The sequence below is a fragment of the Lissotriton helveticus genome, assembly GCF_964261635.1.
Source record: "Lissotriton helveticus chromosome 1_1 unlocalized genomic scaffold, aLisHel1.1 SUPER_1_unloc_7, whole genome shotgun sequence".
Classification (NCBI taxonomy): Eukaryota; Metazoa; Chordata; class Amphibia; order Caudata; family Salamandridae; genus Lissotriton; species Lissotriton helveticus.
In genome coordinates this window covers 780760-793536 of record NW_027611714.1, presented here as the reverse complement: position 1 = coordinate 793536, position 12777 = coordinate 780760, and the positions used below count along the sequence as shown (strand labels likewise).

General features: G+C 46.0%; 2 protein-coding genes across 3 annotated transcripts in view; one reads left to right on the top strand and one right to left on the bottom strand.

Moving 5' to 3' along the window:
- The window catches only part of LOC144806428 (uncharacterized), a 369061-nt gene that overhangs the window by 62749 nt on the left and 293535 nt on the right, over positions 1 to 12777 (top strand). The window contains exon 4 of one of the 2 annotated variants that reach the window (XM_078672795.1): positions 9720 to 9838. The exons of the other annotated variant lie outside the window; for it this stretch is intronic. The gene's annotated coding sequence lies outside the window, so the exon portion shown is untranslated. The remainder of the gene's footprint in view (positions 1 to 9719; positions 9839 to 12777) is intronic. 2 annotated transcript variants of the gene reach the window in all.
- LOC144806430 (uncharacterized) overlaps positions 1 to 12777 on the bottom strand; it is a 342683-nt gene that overhangs the window by 216264 nt on the left and 113642 nt on the right. The window lies entirely within an intron of this gene.

Sequence of the window (12777 nt, the reverse complement as noted above, 5' to 3'; positions counted from 1 at the left end):
TTTGCTGCCACCACACAAGCAAACTGACCCAGGAGTTACAAGTTAGCCAAGGCGGCTCTGGGCCATTGCTTACATTTATGGCCCCACCCAGGTCTCTGGCCCTCTGGACAGCTATCTAAACAGAGGACATGCCCTTTTGAGAAGCTGGTAACCCCAGTGCTTCTTCGAACAGTTTTTATCGTAGCGCTCCATTTTACGCGACCCACTCTCACCCCAATGGCCTCCTCAACATGGTGTGATATTTGGGTGACATTCGTTCCACAAAGTCCTGAAGCGTGCATAAAGCACAAGCCCGAAACCCATCAACCTATATCTTCCAGGATCAACACCTAACGAGAAGAACAAACGCAGAACTCAAATGTTTTGAAAGACCAATGTCATAGTCACAGTTTGATGCACTGTAGTCGATCACCGTATTAGCAGGTCTTTTGTAATTAGGCACTCCTACCTGGAGACGGTTGTTATGTGGTCACTATTAATAAGGGTTTATTGTCCGTCATTGTGGATATACTGTCTACCTTGATACTACTGCTTTTCCTTAACCTTTGTGTTCTAAAAGTACCAGTAACCTTTATAAGGCAAGCTTTATAATGTGGTCTATCAGTTCTCACTTTATCCCCTTCTTGTAAAATATGCAAGCCAAACTTGAAATAAGTACACTTTGTTGTGAGAATAGCTATTGTTGCCGCTGATTTCTTTTATTGCAGCACAGCAATGTGTCTCTTCTAAATCGAACCTTGATTATTCGAATAGTATTGATTTAATTCCAGAGTGATTTTTGCACCATTAAGGCGATAAATAATACGTTGACCTCATATTTGAGTTGGATTGGTTTATCCTGTTGTCCTGTCCTTCGTCGTCGTTTTCTAGTGAGCGGCCTAGGCTCTATAGGATCATACGGGCTCTCTCCCTCCCTTTGCTTCAACAGTGTTTGCCTTTAGAGATGCTGATATGGAGTGTGGAGACCTGCAGTTAAGCAGCTCTGAACGAGTGAATGAAATCCATGCTGGTGGTTGGTGCTGGGAAACGTGCCTTTCATGTTTGTCTTCCATCCAGCTAAGGGGACAGAGGCACAGAAAGAGTAGGATTCGCCTAGTACTAAACAGTTTAAGTTGAATGAACACAGAACTACTTTTTCCAAAGGTTATTACTTGGACACGTTACATTCTGGTGAATAGTCCATGAGAGTGGGTGATGTGTACCCTTCCCCCACCCACCCAGGCAATGTCTATGTGGTAATCAAACTCTCGTGTCATCGGTAGGCTAAGGGTAAGATTTATTCACCACTCACCCAACTGTACCAAGAACTGACCCTAACTGTCGGGAACACTCCTGGCAGCGCATCAACACTCCTGGCAATGCATCGACTACATTCCAGGAGTTGCTGGAAGGAATCTTTAGTTAAAGACGCATCACCACAGTCTGGGTCCATTTTTAAAAGCACAGTTTTACTTACAACTTTAGGATGTTTGTAAATACCCCCGATCTTGGACAAAAATGGGAAGAGAAGCATAAATTTACTTAGTGATTCCCGAAGCGCACTATTTCACAAATTGGTAGGTCAGGTTTAAACACAGAGTCTCCTGGTTGCACAGTTTCCTAGTGCAGTAAACCACACTTGGGGTGTTGGAGATTGTGAGGGAGCAGCTGAGGGACTACTATCCCAGGATAATGGCCTGTACAGTGGCCCAGTTGAGCAGTACCATTTGGTGTTTATTTCCAGCATCTTTAGGTAAAGTGGTAAAGCCGGGATTAGATGTTATGTCTAGTGGTGGTGTGTGCACACACTAGTGAATTGCCTACCTCGTTAAGGGTTGTGTCAAGGTTTTTTTACAGCATTTGGTAGATGTATTGAGCATATTTATAAGTGACTGTCTACCAATATTTTCATGTAAGAAGGTTGAGACCTTTTCCTTTTGTCGTGGGGCAAAGCTGCTTGTTGTAGGGGACTACTGTCTCCACAACCAGTCCATGACACTACTAACTAGAGTAGTCAGTTTCCAGTAACGTGTCCCTGAACGCCTACTAGCTCTTCCTTCTATGTTTGTGTTCTGAGCCCCTCCTCCTCCAGTCGGACCCATCAAGGATGATTGGTCTCTGTGTAAATGCGCTTTCGTGTACTGGATTCATGTGAGGTGCAGAGCCCATTTCAGGTGTCTCCCTTGTATCTACGTAGCCTCTAAAGCTGTGTGCTGTTCCATAATGTTAGTGAAAATCTGCGTTCTCTCCTCTCACTGCATGTCCCGCCGCTGCTTTTTAGAGTCACTCCTCGTATTGAAATTCTTTGTAAAGCAGATGACCCTTGTAGGGAAGATTATAATCTCTCTGACACTCCTTGGTACGTAATATCCCAAACTTGGACCCCCAAAAAAACAAATGACTGCATGATTTACTATATGGTGATACTTCCTTGAAATATTGCTCATTTTGCCCATGCTTCAGTCCATTTGAAACTAGTCTTTACTTTCCCACCCTCTTGCCCACACAGTACCCTGGAACCTGTCAGCTATTACATGCTCACCTGTCAAGAGAACTTACAAACAGAATAGAAGTTTTTCTGCAAGTAGACATTGAACACTTTCTATTAGTAACTCCACTGGGTGCAAACCCATTGGTGCTTGTCCTGTGTTATTGCATTGTTTGCACTAGATTCTCCTCGTGCCTGGCCTTGGTTATTGCATTGTTTGCATCAGATTCTCCTCGTGCCTGGCCTGTGTTATTGCATTGTTTGCCTCAGATTCTCCTCGTGCCTGGCCTGTTATTGCAATGTTTGCATCAGATTCTCCTCGTGCCTGGTCCGTGTTATTGCATTGTTCGACTTAGATTCTCCTCGTGCTTGGCCTGTGTTATTGCATTGTTTGCATCAGATTCTCCTCGTGCCTGGACTGTGTTATTGCATTGTTTGCATCAGAGTCTCCTCGTGCCTGTCCTTTGTTATTGCATCGTTTGCATCAGATTCTCCTCGTGCCTGGACTGTGTTATTGCATTGTTTGCATCAGATTCTCCTCGTGCCTGGCCCGTGTTATTGCATTGTTTGCATTAGATTCTCCTTGTGCCTGGCCTGTGTTATTGCAGTGTTTCGTCAGACTCTACTAGTGCCTGCTCTGCGTTATTGCATTGTTTTCATCAGATTCTCCTTGTGCCTGGCCTGTGTTATTGCATTGTTTGCCTCAGATTCTCCTTGTGCCTGGCCTGTGTTATTGCATTGTTTGCCTCAGATTCTCCTCGTGCCTGGCCTGTGTTATTGTAATTTAAATTTGTAACGCGCATTATCACCCAGAGGTCTCTAAGTGCTGTCAGAGGGCACACATGGACTAGGTGGAGAGAGGGGAGGGAAGGCTGCTAAGTCGTACCCCATGCTTCCAGGAAGAGCACGGTTTTGAGCTTCTTCCTGAAGGGAAGGAGATTCAATTCCTTGTGTAGGCTCACTGGAAGGCTATTCCAGGACAGGGGGATTGCGGTTGAGAACGCTCGTCCTTCCACGGAGGACAGTTTGAAGCCGGGGCAGACCAAAAGGGTGGCCTCTCCTGACCGCAGTGTCCTACTGGGGAACTAGGGGACAATGCGGTCCTTGCTATAACTTGGGGCTTTGCCGTACAGGGTTTTGTGTGTAATGCAGAGACCCTTAAATTTAATTATCTGCCTGATTAGGAGCCAATGGAGATCGCGTAGCAGGGGTGTGGCGTGCGTCCATCTTGGTTTTTGAAAAATTAGTCTTGCTGCGTCGTTCATGACAATTTGTAGTCTGTCCAACTGTTGTTTGGGGTACAGGGAGTTGCCGTAGTTCAGATGCGACAGGATCATTGCTGAGACCGCTTGTCTGAGCGTGGCCAAGGTGAGGAGTGGAGACAGTTTTCGCAGTTGTCTCCGGAGGCCAACACAAGTACCTACGACTGCTGAGACTTCTTGTGTCATAGAAAGTTTGGCATTGATTTTGATTCCCAGGCTTTTCACGGCCACTGCCGGTACAGGAAAAGGCCCAAGTTCTTTTGGCCAGAAGAGGTCATTCCATGGACTGGAAGCTGAGGTAACCTCCAGTACCTCTGTTTTATCAGGGTTTATTTTTAATGAGTTGGCTGACATCCAATTAACCATGAATTTTAGTATGTTTTGCATTCTTACATGTGCTGTCGGAGAGCTGTCGATTTGGATATTGATTTGAGTGTCGTCGGCATAGTTGTAGATCCGACACTCCATCTGGGTTTCCAGAGAGCGATTACGTCTTCATCGATTCCTGGAAGGCCATCTTGAAAATCTTGGGTGGGCAGGGATCCACTGGTGACCCTGATTTCACCCGCCTGGTCAGGACTGCCAGGGACTCCTTAGTGAGTAGTGGCAAGGTGGTTAAAGGATGGGCAATCATAGGGGGTGTGGGGTTGGGGCTTGTGGGACAGGGGAGGCTTGGGGTGCGATGAACTTCCAACAGGAGATCCTTTATTTTCTTAGTAAAAAAAGACTGAAATGTGTGGCAGTCTTCCTGGGTAAAGGAGGGTTTTTGCCCCTCATTTTTCCTTAACTCATTTAGGACCGTAAAAGTTTCTTTCTGGGGTTTGCTAGCAGCAGCAATTCTGTCCTCATAGAATTCAGCCTTCCGTAACATGATGGCCTGTTTATAGGCGGCGAACGCTGTTGCGTAGGCAATCTGGGTGCTAGGTTCATAATCTTTACGCCAGGCTCTCTCGCTCTGGCGGAGAGATTGTTTCAGTAACCTAAGAGCATCATTGAACCAAGGAGCACCTTTGCCCTTGTCCAAGATTCTCACCTTACGTGCGTTCTTGCATTGTTTGCATCAGATTCTCCTCGTGCCTGGCCTGTGGTATTGCATTTTTTTATCAGATTCTTTTTGTGCCTGGCCTGTGCTAATGCATTGTTTGCATCAGATTCTCCTCGTGCCTGGCCCGTGTTCTTGCATTGTTTGTGTCAGATTCTCCTAGTGCCTTGCCTGCGTTATTGCGTTGTTTGCGTCAGATTCTCCCCATACCTGGCCTGTTATTGCATTGTTTACATCAGATTCTCCTTGTGCCCGGCCTATGTTATTGCATTGTTTGCGTCAGATTCTCCTCGTTCCTGACCTGTGTTATTGCATTGTTTGCGTCAGTTTCTCCCAACGCCTGGCCTGTGTTATTGCATGGTTTACATCAGATTCTCCTCGTGCCTGGCCTGTGTTATTGCATTGTTTACATCAGATTCTCCTCGTGCCTGGCCTGTGTTATTGCAGTGTTTGCGTCAGATTCACCTAGTGTCTGACCTGTTATTGCATTGTTTGCGTCAGTTCTCCCAACGCCTGGCCTGTGTTATTGCATTGTTTATTTATTTTATTTATTTGCAAAGTTTTATAGAGCGCGAACAAGATCCTTACGGATATCAGAGCGCTTTACACACAGATGGAATACCAAGAACTGAGGAATAATAATTAAACAAGTCAATTTGTGCAAAGATGAGCAAATGGTTAACAATAGAGTCAACGCAAGGTAGTACCGATGCATAGGTGATCAGTCTGGACATAGTCATGCGAGGAAAAATAATGAGTCTCGAGATTTCTTTAGTCTATATTCGGGTGAGTTTAGCTAAGAGGAGTGATTTGGTTCTTTTTTTAAGGATGCCGTGGATGAGATAAGTCTGATTTCTGGAGGGAGGGCGTTCCAGATCCTGGGCGCCATCCCTGAGAAGGAGCGTTTATATGTATTTTTCTTGTGGAATCTTTGAGGTTTCAAAAGAAGATTTTCTGTGCTTCTCGTGGTTCTTGAGCCACCCGAGATTGTCAGTTTCCGAGCGAGGTAACTGGGTGAGTTGTGGTGTATAGCCTTGTGTGTCATGCATGCGATTTTCAGGTGTATTCTAGCTTCGTATGGCAGCCAGTTCAAGGATTTTCGGTCGGGAGTGATGTGAGAGCGTTTTTTTGAGCCAGTGATTAGTCTCGCTGCAGCATTAATAGAGGCCCTTAGGGGTGCGGTTGTCGATGTAGGGAGGCCACAGAGGGCGACACCTCCATAATCTACTCGAGGGATAATTATGGCTTGGACTGCAGTCCTGAAGTCATTGACTGGAAGGAAGAGTTTCAGCTTCCTCAATGTGTTGATTTGGAAATTAGCTACCTTCGTTGCAATGCTGATATGATGCTACATATTGAGATTGCAGTCGAGGGTTATGCCTAAAGATTTCGCTGAGTCCACGATGGTAGGTTGCACGTTGAATGCAGTGAGATGATTCAGCCAAGCCTGAGTGATGTGGAGTTTTGGAGGTGCTATTAGGAGGAATTCCGTTTTTAGAGCGTTAAGTTTGTGATAATTCTCTGCCAGCCAAGTCTGTGTGTTCCTAAGCGTTGTGTTGAGTTGTTTGATGTCTTCAGGGGTGTGTATTTTAAGGTAGAGTTGGGTATCGTCTGCGTACATGTGAAATTGCACATTAAATGCTTGAAGTAGTGTGGTGAGTGGTTCCATGACTAGGTTGAACAATGTTTGGGATAGGGAGGATCCCTGTGGAACACCTAGTGTTACTGGAACGGGTGTGGACATAGTATTGTTAATCTTAAATTTCTGAGTCCGATTATGTAGAAAGGAGGTATACCACTTGAGTACTGTCCCTGATAGACCCATTCTGAGACTCAGCAGATCGAGTAAGTTCTAGTGTTTGACCGTATCAAAGGCTGATGAGAGGTGGTGGCTAAAGAAATCTGCGTTCGAGCATTTTGTTTTTTAAACTATTTTTATTTTCAGTTGAGCAGGCAGTGAGAACAAATCAAACAAATACAGTTGTCTCCTGTTCCAGTAATCAAGGCTAATCAACATCATAGCAGTTTCATTATGTGATCTTAGGACAGTACACCTACAGTAAGAACCCTTCACATCCTCCCACCCATCACCCCATCCGCCACCCTCCAATCCCGTCAGCATTATAAAGCCATCGGCCATTACAAGGATTGCGTCTTTCATGGGCTGCTCTCCGGTGTGTGTTCTGTACGTGGCGGCTCACATAAGTTCCCCCTGGCTTCATTCCACTTCCCCCACGCCCGCATCCACTTTCTTGGGCAGCCCCTATGCGTGTAAACCGCCTTCTCGGCTATCATAGCAATGTTCATATCCTCTTCCCACTGTGGTTGTGAGGGTGTCACCCCGGAGCCCCAGTTCCGTGCTATATTCCGTTTTGCCAGGGCCATACCCAATGTCGCCCACGTTTTCTGTGCCACATTAAGATCTGTAGGTTGCCATATGTTCAAGATACAACGAGGATCTGCCAGTACCTCCACCCCACTCACTTCCGAGAGTTGCTCCAGCACGTATTCCCAGTATGATTGTATTTTGGGGCACGTCCATAACGTATGGTAGTAAGTACCGGCTTGACCACATCCCCTGAGGCAGAGTGGATCAGGCACCCGCCCTATTTTGTGTATCACTGTGCGGGAGTAGTAGACCGGGTGCAGGATTTTAAGCTGCACCAATCTCAAACAGGAGGGGATTGCGGCCTCTCTCGCTGATGCAAGTGTCTCCATCCAGTCCGAGTCGTTTTTTTCCCAAGTTCAATCTCCCACTTGCCACTGGGAGAATCTGATGCAATCAATGCAAGAACGCACGTAAGGTGAGAATCTTGGACAAGGGCAAAGGTGCTCCTTGGTTCAATGATGCTCTTCGGTTACTGAAACAATCTCTCCGCCAGAGCGAGAGAGCCTGGCGTAAAGATTACACACCCATCTTCTGGGGTGTGTATTTTAAGGTACAGTTGGGTATCGTCTGCGTACATGTGAAATTGCACATTAGATGCTTGAAGTAGTGCGGTGAGTGGTTCCATGACTAGGTTGAACAATGTTTGGGATAGGGAGGATCCTTGTGGAACACCTAGTGTTACTGGAACGGGTGTGGACATGGTATTGTTAATCTTAAATTTCTGAGTCCGATTATGTAGAAAGGAGGTATACCACTTGAGTACTGTCCCTGATAGACCCATTCTGAGACTCAGCAGATCGAGTAAGTTCTAGTGTTTGACCGTATCAAAGGCTGATGAGAGGTAGAGTAGGATGAGGAGGCAAGTACCCTTCTGATCAAGAATTTGAAGCGCGTCATCAATTATGAGTGTCATTGCTGATTCCGTACTGTGGCCTGATCGGAAGCCTGATTCCTGCGCAGCACCACTGTAGGGTCAGGTAGGTTGTTGACCAGTTGTTTCCGGTACGTAGGGAAATGGCTTTCTTATCTAAATGATCTGTGAGGAGCCTGTCCTCCAGTGGGGAGGCGTCCACCAACGTGGTTTCGGGGGTAATGGCACCCCGGAGTGTGTGCCTGATTTGGGAGTAGCGGTACAACTCCGTGTCAGCCATGCCGTATTTTTCTTTGAGCGCAGCGAAGGAGAGGATTTCCCCCCGAACCCATAAGTCCCCAATGTTTGATACCTATGAGGTCCCAGTGTCTAAACCCTTTGGTGTTTGCTAAGGTGCCAAGCGTCTTGTTTCCCAGAGTGGAGTAGCCAGCGTGAGCACTCCCTGTAATGCCTTCTGGCCCGTGTGCCATATACGAATCGTGTGGGCCGTGGGGCCAGTCAGCGCCAGGCGTCTCTTAGTGGTGTATAAAGCCCTCTTCAGGTGGTCAGCCGGTAGTATCTCCCTATCCAGTCTGTAAGCTGGGTCGTCGTGGGGTGCATGCAACCACTGATGGATTACCACTAGTTGAGCCGCCCAGTAATACAGTTTGACACTTGGAAGTGCTATACCCCCATCATACCAGCTCCGAGACAGTTTGGGGTGCGCTATTCGGGCCGGGCGTCCATCCCACAGTAAAGTCGCCACTTCGGCATTGATAGATTGGAAATATGAGAGCGGGACCGGGAAAGGCGTGTTTTGTAGTGCATAGAGAAATATGGGAAGCGCCAACATTTTAAAGAGCCGCTCTACCTAGCAGGGTAAGCAGGAGAGACCGCCAGTGGGATACATCTGATTTTAGTCTATGGAGTGGCTTCAATAGGTTCTCCGCCATAAAAGTGGTGGCCTGAGGTGTAATGTAGATTCCCAGATATTTAAATCCCCTGGTCGCTATTTGTACTGAGTAAATAAAAGGAGGACCCCTCTCAGATATGATCTGGGACCAGGGGAATGACAGTAGAAAATACTGGGATGTCCCAATACAGGGTTGTTGGTGGATACCCCAAGGATTGTTGGTTTGGGCTAAGGGTACTATGCTCTGGTGGTGTATGTACTAGGTCAATGTGACGAGATTATCTAGCGGAAAAGCTATTTGTACTGGGCAGTCTGGGGGCAGGGTAGGAGTCGGGCCGCGCAATATGTAGAGCAATGATTTAGACCAGTTAATCATGTAGCCGGATTGCTCCCCGAAGCCGGTCAGTATATCCAGAAGGGTCTGCAGGGATGCTGTTGGGGATTTCATGTAGAGCAACAAATCATCGGTATACAAGGAGATACGGTCTTCCCAGCCCACCTCCCATGTTATCCCATGATATAGTGGTGTTGTGCGTGTCAAGGCAGCCAGTGGTTCCAAGATTAAGGCAAAGAGGAGATCACTGGGACTTTAGAACCCATCCTTTTAATGAGAAGAACAAAACTACAAGTCCCATAAGCAATAGTGGTGAAAGGTGTCACGCATGACCTGGGGCAACATCTGATTCAGCACACCCAGTTCCATTTTTTAAGTATTTGACACAATATTGAATTTATAACCTTTGTGTTTTATGGTCATGAGTCACCAGAATACTAAAAACGTTTCTTTTATTGTCAGGGTCAATTAAGTAATGGTCACCAGCTTGGAAGCTCTGTTAATCTTCAGTATTTGTCATTGATCTCCATGTGTGGCTGGTTTCGGTCTTCTCCCTGCATCAATCCTGATAACTCACACAGGTAAGGAGCTTGTAGCAGCAACATGATAACCCCATACTCGTCTGTAAGAAGTGCGCTCGGAGGCAGGTATCCCATCATTTTTGTGAAACCAGGAACGGCCAATATCTGCTATGTACATTTGTTAAAATAAAACACAATCAAATCACAGTATACTGTTCCGGAGGTTCAGTCCCAGAGACATTATCTGTAACTGAACGCAGGCACCCTAGGAAGCATGTGCTTTTAAGGCAAGTTGTGTTCACTCACCTGAAGGTGATATGCTTCATCATTGGGCTATACTCCTCACCAGGCAGGTGCTACAATGCCTGGCGGGCACCACCAGAGGGCACTTTGTTGGAGATCTTTTATTAAGTATGCCGGATGAGCATAGTAGGACAGAGGATGTTGTGTCATAAGATGTGAGATTGGTGAAGGCTAAATATAAGATCAACTATCGACCAGTTGCTACAATATAGTTAATGTAATCTTCCTGGTCCATGTTGAGATTAAAAACAGTGGCAGAGAAATTGAGGATCTAATGGCCCCTATCACTGTGTGAAAGTATCGATCACCTATGGGCCTGCTGGTAAGCTGGGGTCTATACGTCAGGTCCACATTTTTCATGCCTTGTGTAGTCATGGAGCAATCTGTTGGCATTTCATCAGGACCAAATATGGGAAAACGGGTAAATGTGACCTAATCTTCTCCACAGCGTGAGGAGCTCTGTAACTCAAAGCCCTGTACCGTGCATAGGTGATAAGGTGCCTATTACCATCTTACTACCACAGGTGAGCGCTGTCTAACAGAGTGCACTAGATACGGTAACCCTCCTAAAATTCAGGACAAACTGACTTATCCAATAGCGAGGACGCCGCTCCAGAGGGCAACTGGTTTGAAAAGCACATGCTTCCTAGGGTGTTCAGTTAGAGATAATGTCTGTGGGACTGAACCTCCAGAACAGTATACTGTTAGTTGATTTATATGAAGAATGTGTATACTGGACTGTCATTTTCCTCTTCATCTCTTATGATATGTAAAATAAAACACAACACACCTGGGGGCCAACAAATCTATCATACATTTAATGCAAAAATAGCAAAAGGCCAAGCAAATTAACATGTGACAATTGTCTTTGCAATGGACGAGAGCATCCACCCTAAAGCAAGTTGGAGTATATAATGCTAATGCTCCCCATGTATTTTTATACACTTTTCTCCTAATACAAGTCAATTAAACATGAACACGTGATAGAAACAGTTACTAAAACAACACTAATGAGTAGGAGGCAGGATCTTCTTTCGAGAGGAATGTGAGGAGTCCGTAAGGTGCAGATAAAAGATACACAAGCTGCAGAATTCACTGTTTCTGGAAATAACACTTCTGTTTGTCAATATTCAATTTACTACACGATGCAGGAAAGTGTGCAGATGGACTTCACTAAATAAATGGTTCTGGGCCCTAATAGAATCATATAACTTTGCAGGCATATTAAGGCGAACAGACACATCAAATTATATAAGAATATTGTAATTTGGTAATGTAATATATCAATGCACGTTGTGGCATTGATGTGTATGATGTGTAAACAATTATCGGTATTAAAGAAACCAGTATATCCAGTTATGCTTTCTCAATTCCTTCTTCCTAGAGGCCACCACTGCTGCCATCCAGCTGTATTCAGCAGTGCCTCCTGTGACCTGGAATCCTGCATTTAATCAATACCAAAGGTTGTCAATACTTCTAGCCAACTCCAGTCACTGGTGCCACTCGCACCCCCACCACCCTTGGGCCTGTTATTCTTTTAGCCGGCTCCAGTCAGTAGTGGCCCCTTGGACCTGTATGTAAGCCTACTAGCCAGCTCCTGTTAGTACTGGCCCCTGGGACCTGTTATCATTCTAGCCAACTTGAGTCATTCGTAGCACCTTGGGACTAGTGATCATACTAACCAGCTTCAGGCAGTATTGGCTCCCAGAGACCTATTATCCTGCTAAGTAACTCCAGTCAGTAGTGACCCCTGTACCTTAAATCCTGCAAATATTCAAATCCAGAGGTTAACTCTACTGCCAACCAGTTCCAGTCAATATTGACATGCATTGTTACCCTGCTTGTAATGAATACCAGAGGCCAGCGTTGTTGCTAGCCAGCTCCAGTCACCAGTGGCCCGTCACATATTATCCTCAATAGGATCAATGCCCAAGGCCTGTGCAGCTGCTAACCTGCCCTAGTCGGTAGTGACCTCCCAGATCTGTTATTCTGCATATAATCAGCAAGGCTTCGCCCCTAATAACACTCACCCTACATCCGTATAGTATATTAGCGATGTAATTTATTTACATCATACAGTAGGTACCGCACTACACGATCCCAAAAACAAAGAAATTCAAAATTTGCCTAACCGTTCAGCACGCCACCTTGTCAAAAATGACCAAATCACACCAAGCACTATAGCCTGCCACATCACATGGCACATTCAGCCACAACATGACCAGATACCACGGCAGGGATTTGGGGCCATTAATCCTCTGTTCGATGCATGTATGCTGTAGATGCACATGCTTTGAATACTCCTGCCATCTTGTGTTGGGTCCGGATGTTTGCAAGTTGTTTCATTATTACCCCTCGATTTATATTCCGGCGTAAAAATTACCTGCACCACTTAACAAATCTCTATTCGTTTCATCCCACCGCCAGAACCAACCTACACGAAGGGATGAAAGACGTAGCCGAGTGGATGATGAACAGCCGCCTGAAACTGAACTCAGACAAGACGGAAGTCCTCATCCTTGGATCATCACCCTCTGCCTGGGACGACTCCTGGTAGCCCCCTGCCCTGGGCAGAGCACCCAAACCAACGGAGCACGCACGCAACCTGGGCTTCATCCTGGACTCCTCCCTCTCGATGACCAGACAAGTCAGCGCCGACTCATCTTCATGTTTCAACATCCTATGCATGCTCCGAA